The sequence below is a fragment of the Oryctolagus cuniculus genome, chromosome 19 (genome assembly GCF_051225735.1).
Source record: "Oryctolagus cuniculus isolate XC-2025 breed Fujian yellow rabbit chromosome 19, ASM5122573v1, whole genome shotgun sequence".
Taxonomy (NCBI): Eukaryota; Metazoa; Chordata; class Mammalia; order Lagomorpha; family Leporidae; genus Oryctolagus; species Oryctolagus cuniculus.
Window position 1 is genome coordinate 10,101,993 of NC_142885.1, and position 26,490 is coordinate 10,128,482.

The window sequence follows — 26,490 nt, forward strand, 5'->3', positions numbered from 1 at the left end:
CGCCCACGCCAGGCACCACTGCCCGACCACTCTGGCCCCCAGCACCGCACCGACGACCACGGCCCGTTCCACGGCTCCCACCACAGCGTCCTCTCCCACCACGGAGGTCTCCGCGCCCGCCACCACCGTGTCCACCCTGGGGACCACTCTCGCAACCACTCTGCCACCGAGCACCAGCTCTGCGGCCCCGTCCACGGCTGGACCCACAGCGTCCACTCCCACCGCGGGAGCCACCACAAGCCCAGCCCCAGGAACCACTGCGACTCCCGGAGACACCACCACGGCCACCCCTACGCCCACGGCACGCACCACTCCCTCGACCACTCTGGCCCCCAGCAGCACCACCTCGGTGACCCCCTCGACCGCTCCAACCACAGCGTCGACTCCCACCGGGGCGCCCACCACCACCCCTCTCCCCGCCACGCCCACCCCGCAGACCACTCCCTCGACCACCCTGCCACCCAGCACCACCTCCGTCACCATTTCCACCGCTGACACGGCCGCGTCGACCTCCACCGGGCAGCCCAGCACCCCTGGCACCACCACGCCCACGCCAGGCACCACTGCCCCGACCACTCTGGCCCCCAGCACCGCACCGACGACCACGGCCCGTTCCACGGCTCCCACCACAGCGTCCTCTCCCACCACGGAGGTCTCCGCGCCCGCCACCACCGTGTCCACCCTGGGGACCACTCTCGCAACCACTCTGCCACCGAGCACCAGCTCTGCGGCCCCGTCCACGGCTGGACCCACAGCGTCCACTCCCACCGCGGGAGCCACCACAAGCCCAGCCCCAGGAACCACTGCGACTCCCGGAGACACCACCACGGCCACCCCTACGCCCACGGCACGCACCACTCCCTCGACCACTCTGGCCCCCAGCAGCACCACCTCGGTGACCCCCTCGACCGCTCCAACCACAGCGTCGACTCCCACCGGGGCGCCCACCACCACCCCTCTCCCCGCCACGCCCACCCCGCAGACCACTCCCTCGACCACCCTGCCACCCAGCACCACCTCCGTCACCATTTCCACCGCTGACACGGCCGCGTCGACCTCCACCGGGCAGCCCAGCACCCCTGGCACCACCACGCCCACGCCAGGCACCACTGCCCCGACCACTCTGGCCCCCAGCACCGCACCGACGACCACGGCCCGTTCCACGGCTCCCACCACAGCGTCCTCTCCCACCACGGAGGTCTCCGCGCCCGCCACCACCGTGTCCACCCTGGGGACCACTCTCGCAACCACTCTGCCACCGAGCACCAGCTCTGCGGCCCCGTCCACGGCTGGACCCACAGCGTCCACTCCCACCGCGGGAGCCACCACAAGCCCAGCCCCAGGAACCACTGCGACTCCCGGAGACACCACCACGGCCACCCCTACGCCCACGGCACGCACCACTCCCTCGACCACTCTGGCCCCCAGCAGCACCACCTCGGTGACCCCCTCGACCGCTCCAACCACAGCGTCGACTCCCACCGGGGCGCCCACCACCACCCCTCTCCCCGCCACGCCCACCCCGCAGACCACTCCCTCGACCACCCTGCCACCCAGCACCACCTCCGTCACCATTTCCACCGCTGACACGGCCGCGTCGACCTCCACCGGGCAGCCCAGCACCCCTGGCACCACCACGCCCACGCCAGGCACCACTGCCCCGACCACTCTGGCCCCCAGCACCGCACCGACGACCACGGCCCATTCCACGGCTCCCACCACAGCGTCCTCTCCCACCACGGAGGTCTCCGCTCCCGCCACCACCGTGTCCACCCTGGGGACCACTCTCGCAACCACTCTGCCACCGAGCACCAGCTCTGCGGCCCCGTCCACGGCTGGACCCACAGCGTCCACTCCCACCGCGGGAGCCACCACAAGCCCAGCCCCAGGAACCACTGCGACTCCCGGAGACACCACCACGGCCACCCCTACGCCCACGGCACGCACCACTCCCTCGACCACTCTGGCCCCCAGCAGCACCACCTCGGTGACCCCCTCGACCGCTCCAACCACAGCGTCGACTCCCACCGGGGCGCCCACCACCACCCCTCTCCCCGCCACGCCCACCCCGCAGACCACTCCCTCGACCACCCTGCCACCCAGCACCACCTCCGTCACCATTTCCACCGCTGACACGGCCGCGTCGACCTCCACCGGGCAGCCCAGCACCCCTGGCACCACCACGCCCACGCCAGGCACCACTGCCCCGACCACTCTGGCCCCCAGCACCGCACCGACGACCACGGCCCGTTCCACGGCTCCCACCACAGCGTCCTCTCCCACCACGGAGGTCTCCGCGCCCGCCACCACCGTGTCCACCCTGGGGACCACTCTCGCAACCACTCTGCCACCGAGCACCAGCTCTGCGGCCCCGTCCACGGCTGGACCCACAGCGTCCACTCCCACCGCGGGAGCCACCACAAGCCCAGCCCCAGGAACCACTGCGACTCCCGGAGACACCACCACGGCCACCCCTACGCCCACGGCACGCACCACTCCCTCGACCACTCTGGCCCCCAGCAGCACCACCTCGGTGACCCCCTCGACCGCTCCAACCACAGCGTCGACTCCCACCGGGGCGCCCACCACCACCCCTCTCCCCGCCACGCCCACCCCGCAGACCACTCCCTCGACCACCCTGCCACCCAGCACCACCTCCGTCACGATTTCCACCGCTGACACGGCCGCGTCGACCTCCACCGGGCAGCCCAGCACCCCTGGCACCACCACGCCCACGCCAGGCACCACTGCCCCGACCACTCTGGCCCCCAGCACCGCACCGACGACCACGGCCCGTTCCACGGCTCCCACCACAGCGTCCTCTCCCACCACGGAGGTCTCCGCGCCCGCCACCACCGTGTCCACCCTGGGGACCACTCTCGCAACCACTCTGCCACCGAGCACCAGCTCTGCGGCCCCGTCCACGGCTGGACCCACAGCGTCCACTCCCACCGCGGGAGCCACCACAAGCCCAGCCCCAGGAACCACTGCGACTCCCGGAGACACCACCACGGCCACCCCTACGCCCACGGCACGCACCACTCCCTCGACCACTCTGGCCCCCAGCAGCACCACCTCGGTGACCCCCTCGACCGCTCCAACCACAGCGTCGACTCCCACCGGGGCGCCCACCACCACCCCTCTCCCCGCCACGCCCACCCCGCAGACCACTCCCTCGACCACCCTGCCACCCAGCACCACCTCCGTCACCATTTCCACCGCTGACACGGCCGCGTCGACCTCCACCGGGCAGCCCAGCACCCCTGGCACCACCACGCCCACGCCAGGCACCACTGCCCCGACCACTCTGGCCCCCAGCACCGCACCGACGACCACGGCCCGTTCCACGGCTCCCACCACAGCGTCCTCTCCCACCACGGAGGTCTCCGCGCCCGCCACCACCGTGTCCACCCTGGGGACCACTCTCGCAACCACTCTGCCACCGAGCACCAGCTCTGCGGCCCCGTCCACGGCTGGACCCACAGCGTCCACTCCCACCGCGGGAGCCACCACAAGCCCAGCCCCAGGAACCACTGCGACTCCCGGAGACACCACCACGGCCACCCCTACGCCCACGGCACGCACCACTCCCTCGACCACTCTGGCCCCCAGCAGCACCACCTCGGTGACCCCCTCGACCGCTCCAACCACAGCGTCGACTCCCACCGGGGCGCCCACCACCACCCCTCTCCCCGCCACGCCCACCCCGCAGACCACTCCCTCGACCACCCTGCCACCCAGCACCACCTCCGTCACCATTTCCACCGCTGACACGGCCGCGTCGACCTCCACCGGGCAGCCCAGCACCCCTGGCACCACCACGCCCACGCCAGGCACCACTGCCCCGACCACTCTGGCCCCCAGCACCGCACCGACGACCACGGCCCGTTCCACGGCTCCCACCACAGCGTCCTCTCCCACCACGGAGGTCTCCGCGCCCGCCACCACCGTGTCCACCCTGGGGACCACTCTCGCAACCACTCTGCCACCGAGCACCAGCTCTGCGGCCCCGTCCACGGCTGGACCCACAGCGTCCACTCCCACCGCGGGAGCCACCACAAGCCCAGCCCCAGGAACCACTGCGACTCCCGGAGACACCACCACGGCCACCCCTACGCCCACGGCACGCACCACTCCCTCGACCACTCTGGCCCCCAGCAGCACCACCTCGGTGACCCCCTCGACCGCTCCAACCACAGCGTCGACTCCCACCGGGGCGCCCACCACCACCCCTCTCCCCGCCACGCCCACCCCGCAGACCACTCCCTCGACCACCCTGCCACCCAGCACCACCTCCGTCACCATTTCCACCGCTGACACGGCCGCGTCGACCTCCACCGGGCAGCCAGCACCCCTGGCACCACCACGCCCACGCCAGGCACCACTGCCCCGACCACTCTGGCCCCCAGCACCGCACCGACGACCACGGCCCGTTCCACGGCTCCCACCACAGCGTCCTCTCCCACCACGGAGGTCTCCGCGCCCGCCACCACCGTGTCCACCCTGGGGACCACTCTCGCAACCACTCTGCCACCGAGCACCAGCTCTGCGGCCCCGTCCACGGCTGGACCCACAGCGTCCACTCCCACCGCGGGAGCCACCACAAGCCCAGCCCCAGGAACCACTGCGACTCCCGGAGACACCACCACGGCCACCCCTACGCCCACGGCACGCACCACTCCCTCGACCACTCTGGCCCCCAGCAGCACCACCTCGGTGACCCCCTCGACCGCTCCAACCACAGCGTCGACTCCCACCGGGGCGCCCACCACCACCCCTCTCCCCGCCACGCCCACCCCGCAGACCACTCCCTCGACCACCCTGCCACCCAGCACCACCTCCGTCACCATTTCCACCGCTGACACGGCCGCGTCGACCTCCACCGGGCAGCCCAGCACCCCTGGCACCACCACGCCCACGCCAGGCACCACTGCCCCGACCACTCTGGCCCCCAGCACCGCACCGACGACCACGGCCCATTCCACGGCTCCCACCACAGCGTCCTCTCCCACCACGGAGGTCTCCGCGCCCGCCACCACCGTGTCCACCCTGGGGACCACTCTCGCAACCACTCTGCCACCGAGCACCAGCTCTGCGGCCCCGTCCACGGCTGGACCCACAGCGTCCACTCCCACCGCGGGAGCCACCACAAGCCCAGCCCCAGGAACCACTGCGACTCCCGGAGACACCACCACGGCCACCCCTACGCCCACGGCACGCACCACTCCCTCGACCACTCTGGCCCCCAGCAGCACCACCTCGGTGACCCCCTCGACCGCTCCAACCACAGCGTCGACTCCCACCGGGGCGCCCACCACCACCCCTCTCCCCGCCACGCCCACCCCGCAGACCACTCCCTCGACCACCCTGCCACCCAGCACCACCTCCGTCACCATTTCCACCGCTGACACGGCCGCGTCGACCTCCACCGGGCAGCCCAGCACCCCTGGCACCACCACGCCCACGCCAGGCACCACTGCCCCGACCACTCTGGCCCCCAGCACCGCACCGACGACCACGGCCCGTTCCACGGCTCCCACCACAGCGTCCTCTCCCACCACGGAGGTCTCCGCGCCCGCCACCACCGTGTCCACCCTGGGGACCACTCTCGCAACCACTCTGCCACCGAGCACCAGCTCTGCGGCCCCGTCCACGGCTGGACCCACAGCGTCCACTCCCACCGCGGGAGCCACCACAAGCCCAGCCCCAGGAACCACTGCGACTCCCGGAGACACCACCACGGCCACCCCTACGCCCACGGCACGCACCACTCCCTCGACCACTCTGGCCCCCAGCAGCACCACCTCGGTGACCCCCTCAACCGCTCCAACCACAGCGTCGACTCCCACCGGGGCGCCCACCACCACCCCTCTCCCCGCCACGCCCACCCCGCAGACCACTCCCTCGACCACCCTGCCACCCAGCACCACCTCCGTCACCATTTCCACCGCTGACACGGCCGCGTCGACCTCCACCGGGCAGCCCAGCACCCCTGGCACCACCACGCCCACGCCAGGCACCACTGCCCCGACCACTCTGGCCCCCAGCACCGCACCGACGACCACGGCCCGTTCCACGGCTCCCACCACAGCGTCCTCTCCCACCACGGAGGTCTCCGCGCCCGCCACCACCGTGTCCACCCTGGGGACCACTCTCGCAACCACTCTGCCACCGAGCACCAGCTCTGCGGCCCCGTCCACGGCTGGACCCACAGCGTCCACTCCCACCGCGGGAGCCACCACAAGCCCAGCCCCAGGAACCACTGCGACTCCCGGAGACACCACCACGGCCACCCCTACGCCCACGGCACGCACCACTCCCTCGACCACTCTGGCCCCCAGCAGCACCACCTCGGTGACCCCCTCGACCGCTCCAACGACAGCGTCGACTCCCACCGGGGCGCCCACCACCACCCCTCTCCCCGCCACGCCCACCCCGCAGACCACTCCCTCGACCACCCTGCCACCCAGCACCACCTCCGTCACCATTTCCACCGCTGACACGGCCGCGTCGACCTCCACCGGGCAGCCCAGCACCCCTGGCACCACCACGCCCACGCCAGGCACCACTGCCCCGACCACTCTGGCCCCCAGCACCGCACCGACGACCACGGCCCGTTCCACGGCTCCCACCACAGCGTCCTCTCCCACCACGGAGGTCTCCGCGCCCGCCACCACCGTGTCCACCCTGGGGACCACTCTCGCAACCACTCTGCCACCGAGCACCAGCTCTGCGGCCCCGTCCACGGCTGGACCCACAGCGTCCACTCCCACCGCGGGAGCCACCACAAGCCCAGCCCCAGGAACCACTGCGACTCCCGGAGACACCACCACGGCCACCCCTACGCCCACGGCACGCACCACTCCCTCGACCACTCTGGCCCCCAGCAGCACCACCTCGGTGACCCCCTCGACCGCTCCAACCACAGCGTCGACTCCCACCGGGGCGCCCACCACCACCCCTCTCCCCGCCACGCCCACCCCGCAGACCACTCCCTCGACCACCCTGCCACCCAGCACCACCTCCGTCACCATTTCCACCGCTGACACGGCCGCGTCGACCTCCACCGGGCAGCCCAGCACCCCTGGCACCACCACGCCCACGCCAGGCACCACTGCCCCGACCACTCTGGCCCCCAGCACCGCACCGACGACCACGGCCCGTTCCACGGCTCCCACCACAGCGTCCTCTCCCACCACGGAGGTCTCCGCGCCCGCCACCACCGTGTCCACCCTGGGGACCACTCTCGCAACCACTCTGCCACCGAGCACCAGCTCTGCGGCCCCGTCCACGGCTGGACCCACAGCGTCCACTCCCACCGCGGGAGCCACCACAAGCCCAGCCCCAGGAACCACTGCGACTCCCGGAGACACCACCACGGCCACCCCTACGCCCACGGCACGCACCACTCCCTCGACCACTCTGGCCCCCAGCAGCACCACCTCGGTGACCCCCTCGACCGCTCCAACCACAGCGTCGACTCCCACCGGGGCGCCCACCACCACCCCTCTCCCCGCCACGCCCACCCCGCAGACCACTCCCTCGACCACCCTGCCACCCAGCACCACCTCCGTCACCATTTCCACCGCTGACACGGCCGCGTCGACCTCCACCGGGCAGCCCAGCACCCCTGGCACCACCACGCCCACGCCAGGCACCACTGCCCCGACCACTCTGGCCCCCAGCACCGCACCGACGACCACGGCCCGTTCCACGGCTCCCACCACAGCGTCCTCTCCCACCACGGAGGTCTCCGCTCCCGCCACCACCGTGTCCACCCTGGGGACCACTCTCGCAACCACTCTGCCACCGAGCACCAGCTCTGCGGCCCCGTCCACGGCTGGACCCACAGCGTCCACTCCCACCGCGGGAGCCACCACAAGCCCAGCCCCAGGAACCACTGCGACTCCCGGAGACACCACCACGGCCACCCCTACGCCCACGGCACGCACCACTCCCTCGACCACTCTGGCCCCCAGCAGCACCACCTCGGTGACCCCCTCGACCGCTCCAACCACAGCGTCGACTCCCACCGGGGCGCCCACCACCACCCCTCTCCCCGCCACGCCCACCCCGCAGACCACTCCCTCGACCACCCTGCCACCCAGCACCACCTCCGTCACCATTTCCACCGCTGACACGGCCGCGTCGACCTCCACCGGGCAGCCCAGCACCCCTGGCACCACCACGCCCACGCCAGGCACCACTGCCCCGACCACTCTGGCCCCCAGCACCGCACCGACGACCACGGCCCGTTCCACGGCTCCCACCACAGCGTCCTCTCCCACCACGGAGGTCTCCGCGCCCGCCACCACCGTGTCCACCCTGGGGACCACTCTCGCAACCACTCTGCCACCGAGCACCAGCTCTGCGGCCCCGTCCACGGCTGGACCCACAGCGTCCACTCCCACCGCGGGAGCCACCACAAGCCCAGCCCCAGGAACCACTGCGACTCCCGGAGACACCACCACGGCCACCCCTACGCCCACGGCACGCACCACTCCCTCGACCACTCTGGCCCCCAGCAGCACCACCTCGGTGACCCCCTCGACCGCTCCAACCACAGCGTCGACTCCCACCGGGGCGCCCACCACCACCCCTCTCCCCGCCACGCCCACCCCGCAGACCACTCCCTCGACCACCCTGCCACCCAGCACCACCTCCGTCACGATTTCCACCGCTGACACGGCCGCGTCGACCTCCACCGGGCAGCCCAGCACCCCTGGCACCACCACGCCCACGCCAGGCACCACTGCCCCGACCACTCTGGCCCCCAGCACCGCACCGACGACCACGGCCCGTTCCACGGCTCCCACCACAGCGTCCTCTCCCACCACGGAGGTCTCCGCGCCCGCCACCACCGTGTCCACCCTGGGGACCACTCTCGCAACCACTCTGCCACCGAGCACCAGCTCTGCGGCCCCGTCCACGGCTGGACCCACAGCGTCCACTCCCACCGCGGGAGCCACCACAAGCCCAGCCCCAGGAACCACTGCGACTCCCGGAGACACCACCACGGCCACCCCTACGCCCACGGCACGCACCACTCCCTCGACCACTCTGGCCCCCAGCAGCACCACCTCGGTGACCCCCTCGACCGCTCCAACCACAGCGTCGACTCCCACCGGGGCGCCCACCACCACCCCTCTCCCCGCCACGCCCACCCCGCAGACCACTCCCTCGACCACCCTGCCACCCAGCACCACCTCCGTCACCATTTCCACCGCTGACACGGCCGCGTCGACCTCCACCGGGCAGCCCAGCACCCCTGGCACCACCACGCCCACGCCAGGCACCACTGCCCCGACCACTCTGGCCCCCAGCACCGCACCGACGACCACGGCCCGTTCCACGGCTCCCACCACAGCGTCCTCTCCCACCACGGAGGTCTCCGCGCCCGCCACCACTGTGTCCACCCTGGGGACCACTCTCGCAACCACTCTGCCACCGAGCACCAGCTCTGCGGCCCCGTCCACGGCTGGACCCACAGCGTCCACTCCCACCGCGGGAGCCACCACAAGCCCAGCCCCAGGAACCACTGCGACTCCCGGAGACACCACCACGGCCACCCCTACGCCCACGGCACGCACCACTCCCTCGACCACTCTGGCCCCCAGCAGCACCACCTCGGTGACCCCCTCGACCGCTCCAACCACAGCGTCGACTCCCACCGGGGCGCCCACCACCACCCCTCTCCCCGCCACGCCCACCCCGCAGACCACTCCCTCGACCACCCTGCCACCCAGCACCACCTCCGTCACCATTTCCACCGCTGACACGGCCGCGTCGACCTCCACCGGGCAGCCCAGCACCCCTGGCACCACCACGCCCACGCCAGGCACCACTGCCCCGACCACTCTGGCCCCCAGCACCGCACCGACGACCACGGCCCGTTCCACGGCTCCCACCACAGCGTCCTCTCCCACCACGGAGGTCTCCGCGCCCGCCACCACCGTGTCCACCCTGGGGACCACTCTCGCAACCACTCTGCCACCGAGCACCAGCTCTGCGGCCCCGTCCACGGCTGGACCCACAGCGTCCACTCCCACCGCGGGAGCCACCACAAGCCCAGCCCCAGGAACCACTGCGACTCCCGGAGACACCACCACGGCCACCCCTACGCCCACGGCACGCACCACTCCCTCGACCACTCTGGCCCCCAGCAGCACCACCTCGGTGACCCCCTCGACCGCTCCAACCACAGCGTCGACTCCCACCGGGGCGCCCACCACCACCCCTCTCCCCGCCACGCCCACCCCGCAGACCACTCCCTCGACCACCCTGCCACCCAGCACCACCTCCGTCACCATTTCCACCGCTGACACGGCCGCGTCGACCTCCACCGGGCAGCCCAGCACCCCTGGCACCACCACGCCCACGCCAGGCACCACTGCCCCGACCACTCTGGCCCCCAGCACCGCACCGACGACCACGGCCCGTTCCACGGCTCCCACCACAGCGTCCTCTCCCACCACGGAGGTCTCCGCGCCCGCCACCACCGTGTCCACCCTGGGGACCACTCTCGCAACCACTCTGCCACCGAGCACCAGCTCTGCGGCCCCGTCCACGGCTGGACCCACAGCGTCCACTCCCACCGCGGGAGCCACCACAAGCCCAGCCCCAGGAACCACTGCGACTCCCGGAGACACCACCACGGCCACCCCTACGCCCACGGCACGCACCACTCCCTCGACCACTCTGGCCCCCAGCAGCACCACCTCGGTGACCCCCTCGACCGCTCCAACGACAGCGTCGACTCCCACCGGGGCGCCCACCACCACCCCTCTCCCCGCCACGCCCACCCCGCAGACCACTCCCTCGACCACCCTGCCACCCAGCACCACCTCCGTCACCATTTCCACCGCTGACACGGCCGCGTCGACCTCCACCGGGCAGCCCAGCACCCCTGGCACCACCACGCCCACGCCAGGCACCACTGCCCCGACCACTCTGGCCCCCAGCACCGCACCGACGACCACGGCCCATTCCACGGCTCCCACCACAGCGTCCTCTCCCACCACGGAGGTCTCCGCGCCCGCCACCACCGTGTCCACCCTGGGGACCACTCTCGCAACCACTCTGCCACCGAGCACCAGCTCTGCGGCCCCGTCCACGGCTGGACCCACAGCGTCCACTCCCACCGCGGGAGCCACCACAAGCCCAGCCCCAGGAACCACTGCGACTCCCGGAGACACCACCACGGCCACCCCTACGCCCACGGCACGCACCACTCCCTCGACCACTCTGGCCCCCAGCAGCACCACCTCGGTGACCCCCTCGACCGCTCCAACCACAGCGTCGACTCCCACCGGGGCGCCCACCACCACCCCTCTCCCCGCCACGCCCACCCCGCAGACCACTCCCTCGACCACCCTGCCACCCAGCACCACCTCCGTCACCATTTCCACCGCTGACACGGCCGCGTCGACCTCCACCGGGCAGCCCAGCACCCCTGGCACCACCACGCCCACGCCAGGCACCACTGCCCCGACCACTCTGGCCCCCAGCACCGCACCGACGACCACGGCCCGTTCCACGGCTCCCACCACAGCGTCCTCTCCCACCACGGAGGTCTCCGCGCCCGCCACCACCGTGTCCACCCTGGGGACCACTCTCGCAACCACTCTGCCACCGAGCACCAGCTCTGCGGCCCCGTCCACGGCTGGACCCACAGCGTCCACTCCCACCGCGGGAGCCACCACAAGCCCAGCCCCAGGAACCACTGCGACTCCCGGAGACACCACCACGGCCACCCCTACGCCCACGGCACGCACCACTCCCTCGACCACTCTGGCCCCCAGCAGCACCACCTCGGTGACCCCCTCGACCGCTCCAACCACAGCGTCGACTCCCACCGGGGCGCCCACCACCACCCCTCTCCCCGCCACGCCCACCCCGCAGACCACTCCCTCGACCACCCTGCCACCCAGCACCACCTCCGTCACCATTTCCACCGCTGACACGGCCGCGTCGACCTCCACCGGGCAGCCCAGCACCCCTGGCACCACCACGCCCACGCCAGGCACCACTGCCCCGACCACTCTGGCCCCCAGCACCGCACCGACGACCACGGCCCGTTCCACGGCTCCCACCACAGCGTCCTCTCCCACCACGGAGGTCTCCGCGCCCGCCACCACCGTGTCCACCCTGGGGACCACTCTCGCAACCACTCTGCCACCGAGCACCAGCTCTGCGGCCCCGTCCACGGCTGGACCCACAGCGTCCACTCCCACCGCGGGAGCCACCACAAGCCCAGCCCCAGGAACCACTGCGACTCCCGGAGACACCACCACGGCCACCCCTACGCCCACGGCACGCACCACTCCCTCGACCACTCTGGCCCCCAGCAGCACCACCTCGGTGACCCCCTCGACCGCTCCAACGACAGCGTCGACTCCCACCGGGGCGCCCACCACCACCCCTCTCCCCGCCACGCCCACCCCGCAGACCACTCCCTCGACCACCCTGCCACCCAGCACCACCTCCGTCACCATTTCCACCGCTGACACGGCCGCGTCGACCTCCACCGGGCAGCCCAGCACCCCTGGCACCACCACGCCCACGCCAGGCACCACTGCCCCGACCACTCTGGCCCCCAGCACCGCACCGACGACCACGGCCCGTTCCACGGCTCCCACCACAGCGTCCTCTCCCACCACGGAGGTCTCCGCGCCCGCCACCACCGTGTCCACCCTGGGGACCACTCTCGCAACCACTCTGCCACCGAGCACCAGCTCTGCGGCCCCGTCCACGGCTGGACCCACAGCGTCCACTCCCACCGCGGGAGCCACCACAAGCCCAGCCCCAGGAACCACTGCGACTCCCGGAGACACCACCACGGCCACCCCTACGCCCACGGCACGCACCACTCCCTCGACCACTCTGGCCCCCAGCAGCACCACCTCGGTGACCCCCTCGACCGCTCCAACCACAGCGTCGACTCCCACCGGGGCGCCCACCACCACCCCTCTCCCCGCCACGCCCACCCCGCAGACCACTCCCTCGACCACCCTGCCACCCAGCACCACCTCCGTCACCATTTCCACCGCTGACACGGCCGCGTCGACCTCCACCGGGCAGCCCAGCACCCCTGGCACCACCACGCCCACGCCAGGCACCACTGCCCCGACCACTCTGGCCCCCAGCACCGCACCGACGACCACGGCCCGTTCCACGGCTCCCACCACAGCGTCCTCTCCCACCACGGAGGTCTCCGCGCCCGCCACCACCGTGTCCACCCTGGGGACCACTCTCGCAACCACTCTGCCACCGAGCACCAGCTCTGCGGCCCCGTCCACGGCTGGACCCACAGCGTCCACTCCCACCGCGGGAGCCACCACAAGCCCAGCCCCAGGAACCACTGCGACTCCCGGAGACACCACCACGGCCACCCCTACGCCCACGGCACGCACCACTCCCTCGACCACTCTGGCCCCCAGCAGCACCACCTCGGTGACCCCCTCGACCGCTCCAACCACAGCGTCGACTCCCACCGGGGCGCCCACCACCACCCCTCTCCCCGCCACGCCCACCCCGCAGACCACTCCCTCGACCACCCTGCCACCCAGCACCACCTCCGTCACCATTTCCACCGCTGACACGGCCGCGTCGACCTCCACCGGGCAGCCCAGCACCCCTGGCACCACCACGCCCACGCCAGGCACCACTGCCCCGACCACTCTGGCCCCCAGCACCGCACCGACGACCACGGCCCGTTCCACGGCTCCCACCACAGCGTCCTCTCCCACCACGGAGGTCTCCGCGCCCGCCACCACCGTGTCCACCCTGGGGACCACTCTCGCAACCACTCTGCCACCGAGCACCAGCTCTGCGGCCCCGTCCACGGCTGGACCCACAGCGTCCACTCCCACCACCGCGGGAGCCACCACAAGCCCAGCCCCAGGAACCACTGCGACTCCCGGAGACACCACCACGGCCACCCCTACGCCCACGGCACGCACCACTCCCTCGACCACTCTGGCCCCCAGCAGCACCACCTCGGTGACCCCCTCGACCGCTCCAACCACAGCGTCGACTCCCACCGGGGCGCCCACCACCACCCCTCTCCCCGCCACGCCCACCCCGCAGACCACTCCCTCGACCACCCTGCCACCCAGCACCACCTCCGTCACCATTTCCACCGCTGACACGGCCGCGTCGACCTCCACCGGGCAGCCCAGCACCCCTGGCACCACCACGCCCACACCAGGCACCACTGCCCCGACCACTCTGGCCCCCAGCACCGCACCGACGACCACGGCCCGTTCCACGGCTCCCACCACAGCGTCCTCTCCCACCACGGAGGTCTCCGCGCCCGCCACCACCGTGTCCACCCTGGGGACCACTCTCGCAACCACTCTGCCACCGAGCACCAGCTCTGCGGCCCCGTCCACGGCTGGACCCACAGCGTCCACTCCCACCGCGGGAGCCACCACAAGCCCAGCCCCAGGAACCACTGCGACTCCCGGAGACACCACCACGGCCACCCCTACGCCCACGGCACGCACCACTCCCTCGACCACTCTGGCCCCCAGCAGCACCACCTCGGTGACCCCCTCGACCGCTCCAACCACAGCGTCGACTCCCACCGGGGCGCCCACCACCACCCCTCTCCCCGCCACGCCCACCCCGCAGACCACTCCCTCGACCACCCTGCCACCCAGCACCACCTCCGTCACCATTTCCACCGCTGACACGGCCGCGTCGACCTCCACCGGGCAGCCCAGCACCCCTGGCACCACCACGCCCACGCCAGGCACCACTGCCCCGACCACTCTGGCCCCCAGCACCGCACCGACGACCACGGCCCGTTCCACGGCTCCCACCACAGCGTCCTCTCCCACCACGGAGGTCTCCGCGCCCGCCACCACCGTGTCCACCCTGGGGACCACTCTCGCAACCACTCTGCCACCGAGCACCAGCTCTGCGGCCCCGTCCACGGCTGGACCCACAGCGTCCACTCCCACCACCGCGGGAGCCACCACAAGCCCAGCCCCAGGAACCACTGCGACTCCCGGAGACACCACCACGGCCACCCCTACGCCCACGGCACGCACCACTCCCTCGACCACTCTGGCCCCCAGCAGCACCACCTCGGTGACCCCCTCGACCGCTCCAACCACAGCGTCGACTCCCACCGGGGCGCCCACCACCACCCCTCTCCCCGCCACGCCCACCCCGCAGACCACTCCCTCGACCACCCTGCCACCCAGCACCACCTCCGTCACCATTTCCACCGCTGACACGGCCGCGTCGACCTCCACCGGGCAGCCCAGCAACCCTGGCACCACCACGCCCACGCCAGGCACCACTGCCCCGACCACTCTGGCCCCCAGCACCGCACCGACGACCACGGCCCGTTCCACGGCTCCCACCACAGCGTCCTCTCCCACCACGGAGGTCTCCGCGCCCGCCACCACCGTGTCCACCCTGGGGACCACTCTCGCAACCACTCTGCCACCGAGCACCAGCTCTGCGGCCCCGTCCACGGCTGGACCCACAGCGTCCACTCCCACCGCGGGAGCCACCACAAGCCCAGCCCCAGGAACCACTGCGACTCCCGGAGACACCACCACGGCCACCCCTACGCCCACGGCACGCACCACTCCCTCGACCACTCTGGCCCCCAGCAGCACCACCTCGGTGACCCCCTCGACCGCTCCAACCACAGCGTCGACTCCCACCGGGGCGCCCACCACCACCCCTCTCCCCGCCACGCCCACCCCGCAGACCACTCCCTCGACCACCCTGCCACCCAGCACCACCTCCGTCACCATTTCCACCGCTGACACGGCCGCGTCGACCTCCACCGGGCAGCCCAGCACCCCTGGCACCACCACGCCCACGCCAGGCACCACTGCCCCGACCACTCTGGCCCCCAGCACCGCACCGACGACCACGGCCCGTTCCACGGCTCCCACCACAGCGTCCTCTCCCACCACGGAGGTCTCCGCGCCCGCCACCACCGTGTCCACCCTGGGGACCACTCTCGCAACCACTCTGCCACCGAGCACCAGCTCTGCGGCCCCGTCCACGGCTGGACCCACAGCGTCCACTCCCACCGCGGGAGCCACCACAAGCCCAGCCCCAGGAACCACTGCGACTCCCGGAGACACCACCACGGCCACCCCTACGCCCACGGCACGCACCACTCCCTCGACCACTCTGGCCCCCAGCAGCACCACCTCGGTGACCCCCTCGACCGCTCCAACCACAGCGTCGACTCCCACCGGGGCGCCCACCACCACCCCTCTCCCCGCCACGCCCACCCCGCAGACCACTCCCTCGACCACCCTGCCACCCAGCACCACCTCCGTCACCATTTCCACCGCTGACACGGCCGCGTCGACCTCCACCGGGCAGCCCAGCACCCCTGGCACCACCACGCCCACGCCAGGCACCACTGCCCCGACCACTCTGGCCCCCAGCACCGCACCGACGACCACGGCCCGTTCCACGGCTCCCACCACAGCGTCCTCTCCCACCACGGAGGTCTCCGCGCCCGCCACCACCGTGTCCACCCTGGGGACCACTCTCGCAACCACTCTGCCACCGAGCACCAGCTCTGCGGCCCCGTCCACGGCTGGACCCACAGCGTCCACTCCCACCGCGGGAGCCACCACAAGCCCAGCCCCAGGAACCACTGCGACTCCCGGAGACACCACCACGGCCACCCCTACGCCCACGGCACGCACCACTCCCTCGACCACTCTGGCCCCCAGCAGCACCACCTCGGTGACCCCCTCGACCGCTCCAACCACAGCGTCGACTCCCACCGGGGCGCCCACCACCACCCCTCTCCCCGCCACGCCCACCCCGCAGACCACTCCCTCGACCACCCTGCCACCCAGCACCACCTCCGTCACCATTTCCACCGCTGACACGGCCGCGTCGACCTCCACCGGGCAGCCCAGCACCCCTGGCACCACCACGCCCACGCCAGGCACCACTGCCCCGACCACTCTGGCCCCCAGCACCGCACCGACGACCACGGCCCGTTCCACGGCTCCCACCACAGCGTCCTCTCCCACCACGGAGGTCTCCGCGCCCGCCACCACCGTGTCCACCCTGGGGACCACTCTCGCAACCACTCTGCCACCGAGCACCAGCTCTGCGGCCCCGTCCACGGCTGGACCCACAGCGTCCACTCCCACCGCGGGAGCCACCACAAGCCCAGCCCCAGGAACCACTGCGACTCCCGGAGACACCACCACGGCCACCCCTACGCCCACGGCACGCACCACTCCCTCGACCACTCTGGCCCCCAGCAGCACCACCTCGGTGACCCCCTCGACCGCTCCAACCACAGCGTCGACTCCCACCGGGGCGCCCACCACCACCCCTCTCCCCGCCACGCCCACCCCGCAGACCACTCCCTCGACCACCCTGCCACCCAGCACCACCTCCGTCACCATTTCCACCGCTGACACGGCCGCGTCGACCTCCACCGGGCAGCCCAGCACCCCTGGCACCACCACGCCCACGCCAGGCACCACTGCCCCGACCACTCTGGCCCCCAGCACCGCACCGACGACCACGGCCCGTTCCACGGCTCCCACCACAGCGTCCTCTCCCACCACGGAGGTCTCCGCGCCCGCCACCACCGTGTCCACCCTGGGGACCACTCTCGCAACCACTCTGCCACCGAGCACCAGCTCTGCGGCCCCGTCCACGGCTGGACCCACAGCGTCCACTCCCACCGCGGGAGCCACCACAAGCCCAGCCCCAGGAACCACTGCGACTCCCGGAGACACCACCACGGCCACCCCTACGCCCACGGCACGCACCACTCCCTCGACCACTCTGGCCCCCAGCAGCACCACCTCGGTGACCCCCTCGACCGCTCCAACCACAGCGTCGACTCCCACCGGGGCGCCCACCACCACCCCTCTCCCCGCCACGCCCACCCCGCAGACCACTCCCTCGACCACCCTGCCACCCAGCACCACCTCCGTCACCATTTCCACCGCTGACACGGCCGCGTCGACCTCCACCGGGCAGCCCAGCACCCCTGGCACCACCACGCCCACGCCAGGCACCACTGCCCCGACCACTCTGGCCCCCAGCACCGCACCGACGACCACGGCCCGTTCCACGGCTCCCACCACAGCGTCCTCTCCCACCACGGAGGTCTCCGCGCCCGCCACCACCGTGTCCACCCTGGGGACCACTCTCGCAACCACTCTGCCACCGAGCACCAGCTCTGCGGCCCCGTCCACGGCTGGACCCACAGCGTCCACTCCCACCGCGGGAGCCACCACAAGCCCAGCCCCAGGAACCACTGCGACTCCCGGAGACACCACCACGGCCACCCCTACGCCCACGGCACGCACCACTCCCTCGACCACTCTGGCCCCCAGCAGCACCACCTCGGTGACCCCCTCGACCGCTCCAACCACAGCGTCGACTCCCACCGGGGCGCCCACCACCACCCCTCTCCCCGCCACGCCCACCCCGCAGACCACTCCCTCGACCACCCTGCCACCCAGCACCACCTCCGTCACCATTTCCACCGCTGACACGGCCGCGTCGACCTCCACCGGGCAGCCCAGCACCCCTGGCACCACCACGCCCACGCCAGGCACCACTGCCCCGACCACTCTGGCCCCCAGCACCGCACCGACGACCACGGCCCGTTCCACGGCTCCCACCACAGCGTCCTCTCCCACCACGGAGGTCTCCGCGCCCGCCACCACCGTGTCCACCCTGGGGACCACTCTCGCAACCACTCTGCCACCGAGCACCAGCTCTGCGGCCCCGTCCACGGCTGGACCCACAGCGTCCACTCCCACCGCGGGAGCCACCACAAGCCCAGCCCCAGGAACCACTGCGACTCCCGGAGACACCACCACGGCCACCCCTACGCCCACGGCACGCACCACTCCCTCGACCACTCTGGCCCCCAGCAGCACCACCTCGGTGACCCCCTCGACCGCTCCAACCACAGCGTCGACTCCCACCGGGGCGCCCACCACCACCCCTCTCCCCGCCACGCCCACCCCGCAGACCACTCCCTCGACCACCCTGCCACCCAGCACCACCTCCGTCACCATTTCCACCGCTGACACGGCCGCGTCGACCTCCACCGGGCAGCCCAGCACCCCTGGCACCACCACGCCCACGCCAGGCACCACTGCCCCGACCACTCTGGCCCCCAGCACCGCACCGACGACCACGGCCCGTTCCACGGCTCCCACCACAGCGTCCTCTCCCACCACGGAGGTCTCCGCGCCCGCCACCACCGTGTCCACCCTGGGGACCACTCTCGCAACCACTCTGCCACCGAGCACCAGCTCTACGGCCCCGTCCACGGCTGGACCCACAGCGTCCACTCCCACCGCAGGAGCCACCACAAGCCCAGCCCCAGGAACCACTGCGACTCCCGGAGACACCACCACGGCCACCCCTACGCCCACGGCACGCACCACTCCCTCGACCACTCTGGCCCCCAGCAGCACCACCTCGGTGACCCCCTCGACCGCTCCAACCACAGCGTCGACTCCCACCGGGGCGCCCACCACCACCCCTCTCCCCGCCACGCCCACCCCGCAGACCACTCCCTCGACCACCCTGCCACCCAGCACCACCTCCGTCACCATTTCCACCGCTGACACGGCCGCGTCGACCTCCACCGGGCAGCCCAGCACCCCTGGCACCACCACGCCCACGCCAGGCACCACTGCCCCGACCACTCTGGCCCCCAGCACCGCACCGACGACCACGGCCCGTTCCACGGCTCCCACCACAGCGTCCTCTCCCACCACGGAGGTCTCCGCGCCCGCCACCACCGTGTCCACCCTGGGGACCACTCTCGCAACCACTCTGCCACCGAGCACCAGCTCTGCGGCCCCGTCCACGGCTGGACCCACAGCGTCCACTCCCACCGCGGGAGCCACCACAAGCCCAGCCCCAGGAACCACTGCGACTCCCGGAGACACCACCACGGCCACCCCTACGCCCACGGCACGCACCACTCCCTCGACCACTCTGGCCCCCAGCAGCACCACCTCGGTGACCCCCTCGACCGCTCCAACCACAGCGTCGACTCCCACCGGGGCGCCCACCACCACCCCTCTCCCCGCCACGCCCACCCCGCAGACCACTCCCTCGACCACCCTGCCACCCAGCACCACCTCCGTCACCATTTCCACCGCTGACACGGCCGCGTCGACCTCCACCGGGCAGCCCAGCACCCCTGGCACCACCACGCCCACGCCAGGCACCACTGCCCCGACCACTCTGGCCCCCAGCACCGCACCGACGACCACGGCCCGTTCCACGGCTCCCACCACAGCGTCCTCTCCCACCACGGAGGTCTCCGCGCCTGCCACCACCGTGTCCACCCTGGGGACCACTCTCGCAACCACTCTGCCACCGAGCACCAGCTCTGCGGCCCCGTCCACGGCTGGACCCACAGCGTCCACTCCCACCGCGGGAGCCACCACAAGCCCAGCCCCAGGAACCACTGCGACTCCCGGAGACACCACCACGGCCACCCCTACGCCCACGGCACGCACCACTCCCTCGACCACTCTGGCCCCCAGCAGCACCACCTCGGTGACCCCCTCGACCGCTCCAACCACAGCGTCGACTCCCACCGGGGCGCCCACCACCACCCCTCTCCCCGCCACGCCCACCCCGCAGACCACTCCCTCGACCACCCTGCCACCCAGCACCACCTCCGTCACCATTTCCACCGCTGACACGGCCGCGTCGACCTCCACCGGGCAGCCCAGCACCCCTGGCACCACCACGCCCACGCCAGGCACCACTGCCCCGACCACTCTGGCCCCCAGCACCGCACCGACGACCACGGCCCGTTCCACGGCTCCCACCACAGCGTCCTCTCCCACCACGGAGGTCTCCGCGCCCGCCACCACCGTGTCCACCCTGGGGACCACTCTCGCAACCACTCTGCCACCGAGCACCAGCTCTGCGGCCCCGTCCACGGCTGGACCCACAGTGTCCACTCCCACCGCGGGAGCCACCACAAGCCCAGCCCCAGGAACCACTGCGACTCCCGGAGACACCACCACGGCCACCCCTACGCCCACGGCACGCACCACTCCCTCGACCACTCTGGCCCCCAGCAGCACCACCTCGGTGACCCCCTCGACCGCTCCAACCACAGCGTCGACTCCCACCGGGGCGCCCACCACCACCCCTCTCCCCGCCACGCCCACCCCGCAGACCACTCCCTCGACCACCCTGCCACCCAGCACCACCTCCGTCACCATTTCCACCGCTGACACGGCTGCGTCGACCTCCACCGGGCAGCCCAGCACCCCTGGCACCACCACGCCCACGCCAGGCACCACTGCCCCGACCACTCTGGCCCCCAGCACCGCACCGACGACCACGGCCCGTTCCACGGCTCCCACCACAGCGTCCTCTCCCACCACGGAGGTCTCCGCGCCCGCCACCACCGTGTCCACCCTGGGGACCACTCTCGCAACCACTCTGCCACCGAGCACCAGCTCTGCGGCCCCGTCCACGGCTGGACCCACAGCGTCCACTCCCACCGCGGGAGCCACCACAAGCCCAGCCCCAGGAACCACTGCGACTCCCGGAGACACCACCACGGCCACCCCTACGCCCACGGCACGCACCACTCCCTCGACCACTCTGGCCCCCAGCAGCACCACCTCGGTGACCCCCTCGACCGCTCCAACCACAGCGTCGACTCCCACCGGGGCGCCCACCACCACCCCTCTCCCCGCCACGCCCACCCCGCAGACCACTCCCTCGACCACCCTGCCACCCAGCACCACCTCCGTCACCATTTCCACCGCTGACACGGCCGCGTCGACCTCCACCGGGCAGCCCAGCACCCCTGGCACCACCACGCCCACGCCAGGCACCACTGCCCCGACCACTCTGGCCCCCAGCACCGCACCGACGACCACGGCCCGTTCCACGGCTCCCACCACAGCGTCCTCTCCCACCACGGAGGTCTCCGCGCCCGCCACCACCGTGTCCACCCTGGGGACCACTCTCGCAACCACTCTGCCACCGAGCACCAGCTCTGCGGCCCCGTCCACGGCTGGACCCACAGCGTCCACTCCCACCGCGGGAGCCACCACAAGCCCAGCCCCAGGAACCACTGCGACTCCCGGAGACACCACCACGGCCACCCCTACGCCCACGGCACGCACCACTCCCTCGACCACTCTGGCCCCCAGCAGCACCACCTCGGTGACCCCCTCGACCGCTCCAACCACAGCGTCGACTCCCACCGGGGCGCCCACCACCACCCCTCTCCCCGCCACGCCCACCCCGCAGACCACTCCCTCGACCACCCTGCCACCCAGCACCACCTCCGTCACCATTTCCACCGCTGACACGGCCGCGTCGACCTCCACCGGGCAGCCCAGCACCCCTGGCACCACCACGCCCACGCCAGGCACCACTGCCCCGACCACTCTGGCCCCCAGCACCGCACCGACGACCACGGCCCGTTCCACGGCTCCCACCACAGCGTCCTCTCCCACCACGGAGGTCTCCGCGCCCGCCACCACCGTGTCCACCCTGGGGACCACTCTCGCAACCACTCTGCCACCGAGCACCAGCTCTGCGGCCCCGTCCACGGCTGGACCCACAGCGTCCACTCCCACCGCGGGAGCCACCACAAGCCCAGCCCCAGGAACCACTGCGACTCCCGGAGACACCACCACGGCCACCCCTACGCCCACGGCACGCACCACTCCCTCGACCACTCTGGCCCCCAGCAGCACCACCTCGGTGACCCCCTCGACCGCTCCAACCACAGCGTCGACTCCCACCGGGGCGCCCACCACCACCCCTCTCCCCGCCACGCCCACCCCGCAGACCACTCCCTCGACCACCCTGCCACCCAGCACCACCTCCGTCACCATTTCCACCGCTGACACGGCCGCGTCGACCTCCACCGGGCAGCCCAGCACCCCTGGCACCACCACGCCCACGCCAGGCACCACTGCCCCGACCACTCTGGCCCCCAGCACCGCACCGACGACCACGGCCCGTTCCACGGCTCCCACCACAGCGTCCTCTCCCACCACGGAGGTCTCCGCGCCCGCCACCACCGTGTCCACCCTGGGGACCACTCTCGCAACCACTCTGCCACCGAGCACCAGCTCTGCGGCCCCGTCCACGGCTGGACCCACAGCGTCCACTCCCACCGCGGGAGCCACCACAAGCCCAGCCCCAGGAACCACTGCGACTCCCGGAGACACCACCACGGCCACCCCTACGCCCACGGCACGCACCACTCCCTCGACCACTCTGGCCCCCAGCAGCACCACCTCGGTGACCCCCTCGACCGCTCCAACCACAGCGTCGACTCCCACCGGGGCGCCCACCACCACCCCTCTCCCCGCCACGCCCACCCCGCAGACCACTCCCTCGACCACCCTGCCACCCAGCACCACCTCCGTCACCATTTCCACCGCTGACACGGCCGCGTCGACCTCCACCGGGCAGCCCAGCACCCCTGGCACCACCACGCCCACGCCAGGCACCACTGCCCCGACCACTCTGGCCCCCAGCACCGCACCGACGACCACGGCCCGTTCCACGGCTCCCACCACAGCGTCCTCTCCCACCACGGAGGTCTCCGCGCCCGCCACCACCGTGTCCACCCTGGGGACCACTCTCGCAACCACTCTGCCACCGAGCACCAGCTCTGCGGCCCCGTCCACGGCTGGACCCACAGCGTCCACTCCCACCGCGGGAGCCACCACAAGCCCAGCCCCAGGAACCACTGCGACTCCCGGAGACACCACCACGGCCACCCCTACGCCCACGGCACGCACCACTCCCTCGACCACTCTGGCCCCCAGCAGCACCACCTCGGTGACCCCCTCGACCGCTCCAACCACAGCGTCGACTCCCACCGGGGCGCCCACCACCACCCCTCTCCCCGCCACGCCCACCCCGCAGACCACTCCCTCGACCACCCTGCCACCCAGCACCACCTCCGTCACCATTTCCACCGCTGACACGGCCGCGTCGACCTCCACCGGGCAGCCCAGCACCCCTGGCACCACCACGCCCACGCCAGGCACCACTGCCCCGACCACTCTGGCCCCCAGCACCGCACCGACGACCACGGCCCGTTCCACGGCTCCCACCACAGCGTCCTCTCCCACCACGGAGGTCTCCGCGCCCGCCACCACCGTGTCCACCCTGGGGACCACTCTCGCAACCACTCTGCCACCGAGCACCAGCTCTGCGGCCCCGTCCACGGCTGGACCCACAGCGTCCACTCCCACCGCGGGAGCCACCACAAGCCCAGCCCCAGGAACCACTGCGACTCCCGGAGACACCACCACGGCCACCCCTACGCCCACGGCACGCACCACTCCCTCGACCACTCTGGCCCCCAGCAGCACCACCTCGGTGACCCCCTCGACCGCTCCAACCACAGCGTCGACTCCCACCGGGGCGCCCACCACCACCCCTCTCCCCGCCACGCCCACCCCGCAGACCACTCCCTCGACCACCCTGCCACCCAGCACCACCTCCGTCACCATTTCCACCGCTGACACGGCCGCGTCGACCTCCACCGGGCAGCCCAGCACCCCTGGCACCACCACGCCCACGCCAGGCACCACTGCCCCGACCACTCTGGCCCCCAGCACCGCACCGACGACCACGGCCCGTTCCACGGCTCCCACCACAGCGTCCTCTCCCACCACGGAGGTCTCCGCGCCCGCCACCACCGTGTCCACCCTGGGGACCACTCTCGCAACCACTCTGCCACCGAGCACCAGCTCTGCGGCCCCGTCCACGGCTGGACCCACAGCGTCCACTCCCACCGCGGGAGCCACCACAAGCCCAGCCCCAGGAACCACTGCGACTCCCGGAGACACCACCACGGCCACCCCTACGCCCACGGCACGCACCACTCCCTCGACCACTCTGGCCCCCAGCAGCACCACCTCGGTGACCCCCTCGACCGCTCCAACCACAGCGTCGACTCCCACCGGGGCGCCCACCACCACCCCTCTCCCCGCCACGCCCACCCCGCAGACCACTCCCTCGACCACCCTGCCACCCAGCACCACCTCCGTCACCATTTCCACCGCTGACACGGCCGCGTCGACCTCCACCGGGCAGCCCAGCACCCCTGGCACCACCACGCCCACGCCAGGCACCACTGCCCCGACCACTCTGGCCCCCAGCACCGCACCGACGACCACGGCCCATTCCACGGCTCCCACCACAGCGTCCTCTCCCACCACGGAGGTCTCCGCGCCCGCCACCACCGTGTCCACCCTGGGGACCACTCTCGCAACCACTCTGCCACCGAGCACCAGCTCTGCGGCCCCGTCCACGGCTGGACCCACAGCGTCCACTCCCACCGCGGGAGCCACCACAAGCCCAGCCCCAGGAACCACTGCGACTCCCGGAGACACCACCACGGCCACCCCTACGCCCACGGCACGCACCACTCCCTCGACCACTCTGGCCCCCAGCAGCACCACCTCGGTGACCCCCTCGACCGCTCCAACCACAGCGTCGACTCCCACCGGGGCGCCCACCACCACCCCTCTCCCCGCCACGCCCACCCCGCAGACCACTCCCTCGACCACCCTGCCACCCAGCACCACCTCCGTCACCATTTCCACCGCTGACACGGCCGCGTCGACCTCCACCGGGCAGCCCAGCACCCCTGGCACCACCACGCCCACGCCAGGCACCACTGCCCCGACCACTCTGGCCCCCAGCACCGCACCGACGACCACGGCCCGTTCCACGGCTCCCACCACAGCGTCCTCTCCCACCACGGAGGTCTCCGCGCCCGCCACCACCGTGTCCACCCTGGGGACCACTCTCGCAACCACTCTGCCACCGAGCACCAGCTCTGCGGCCCCGTCCACGGCTGGACCCACAGCGTCCACTCCCACCGCGGGAGCCACCACAAGCCCAGCCCCAGGAACCACTGCGACTCCCGGAGACACCACCACGGCCACCCCTACGCCCACGGCACGCACCACTCCCTCGACCACTCTGGCCCCCAGCAGCACCACCTCGGTGACCCCCTCGACCGCTCCAACCACAGCGTCGACTCCCACCGGGGCGCCCACCACCACCCCTCTCCCCACCACGCCCACCCCGCAGACCACTCCCTCGACCACCCTGCCACCCAGCACCACCTCCGTCACCATTTCCACCGCTGACACGGCCGCGTCGACCTCCACCGGGCAGCCCAGCACCCCTGGCACCACCACGCCCACGCCAGGCACCACTGCCCCGACCACTCTGGCCCCCAGCACCGCACCGACGACCACGGCCCGTTCCACGGCTCCCACCACAGCGTCCTCTCCCACCACGGAGGTCTCCGCGCCCGCCACCACCGTGTCCACCCTGGGGACCACTCTCGCAACCACTCTGCCACCGAGCACCAGCTCTGCGGCCCCGTCCACGGCTGGACCCACAGCGTCCACTCCCACCGCGGGAGCCACCACAAGCCCAGCCCCAGGAACCACTGCGACTCCCGGAGACACC

The 26,490-nt window shown here is 72.3% G+C and overlaps 1 protein-coding gene across 1 annotated transcript in view; it reads left to right on the plus strand.

The window, feature by feature from the left end:
• The window catches only part of LOC100358395 (mucin-17), a 65,091-nt gene that overhangs the window by 20,312 nt on the left and 18,289 nt on the right, over positions 1 to 26,490 (plus strand). The gene's annotated exons all lie outside the window — the stretch shown is intronic.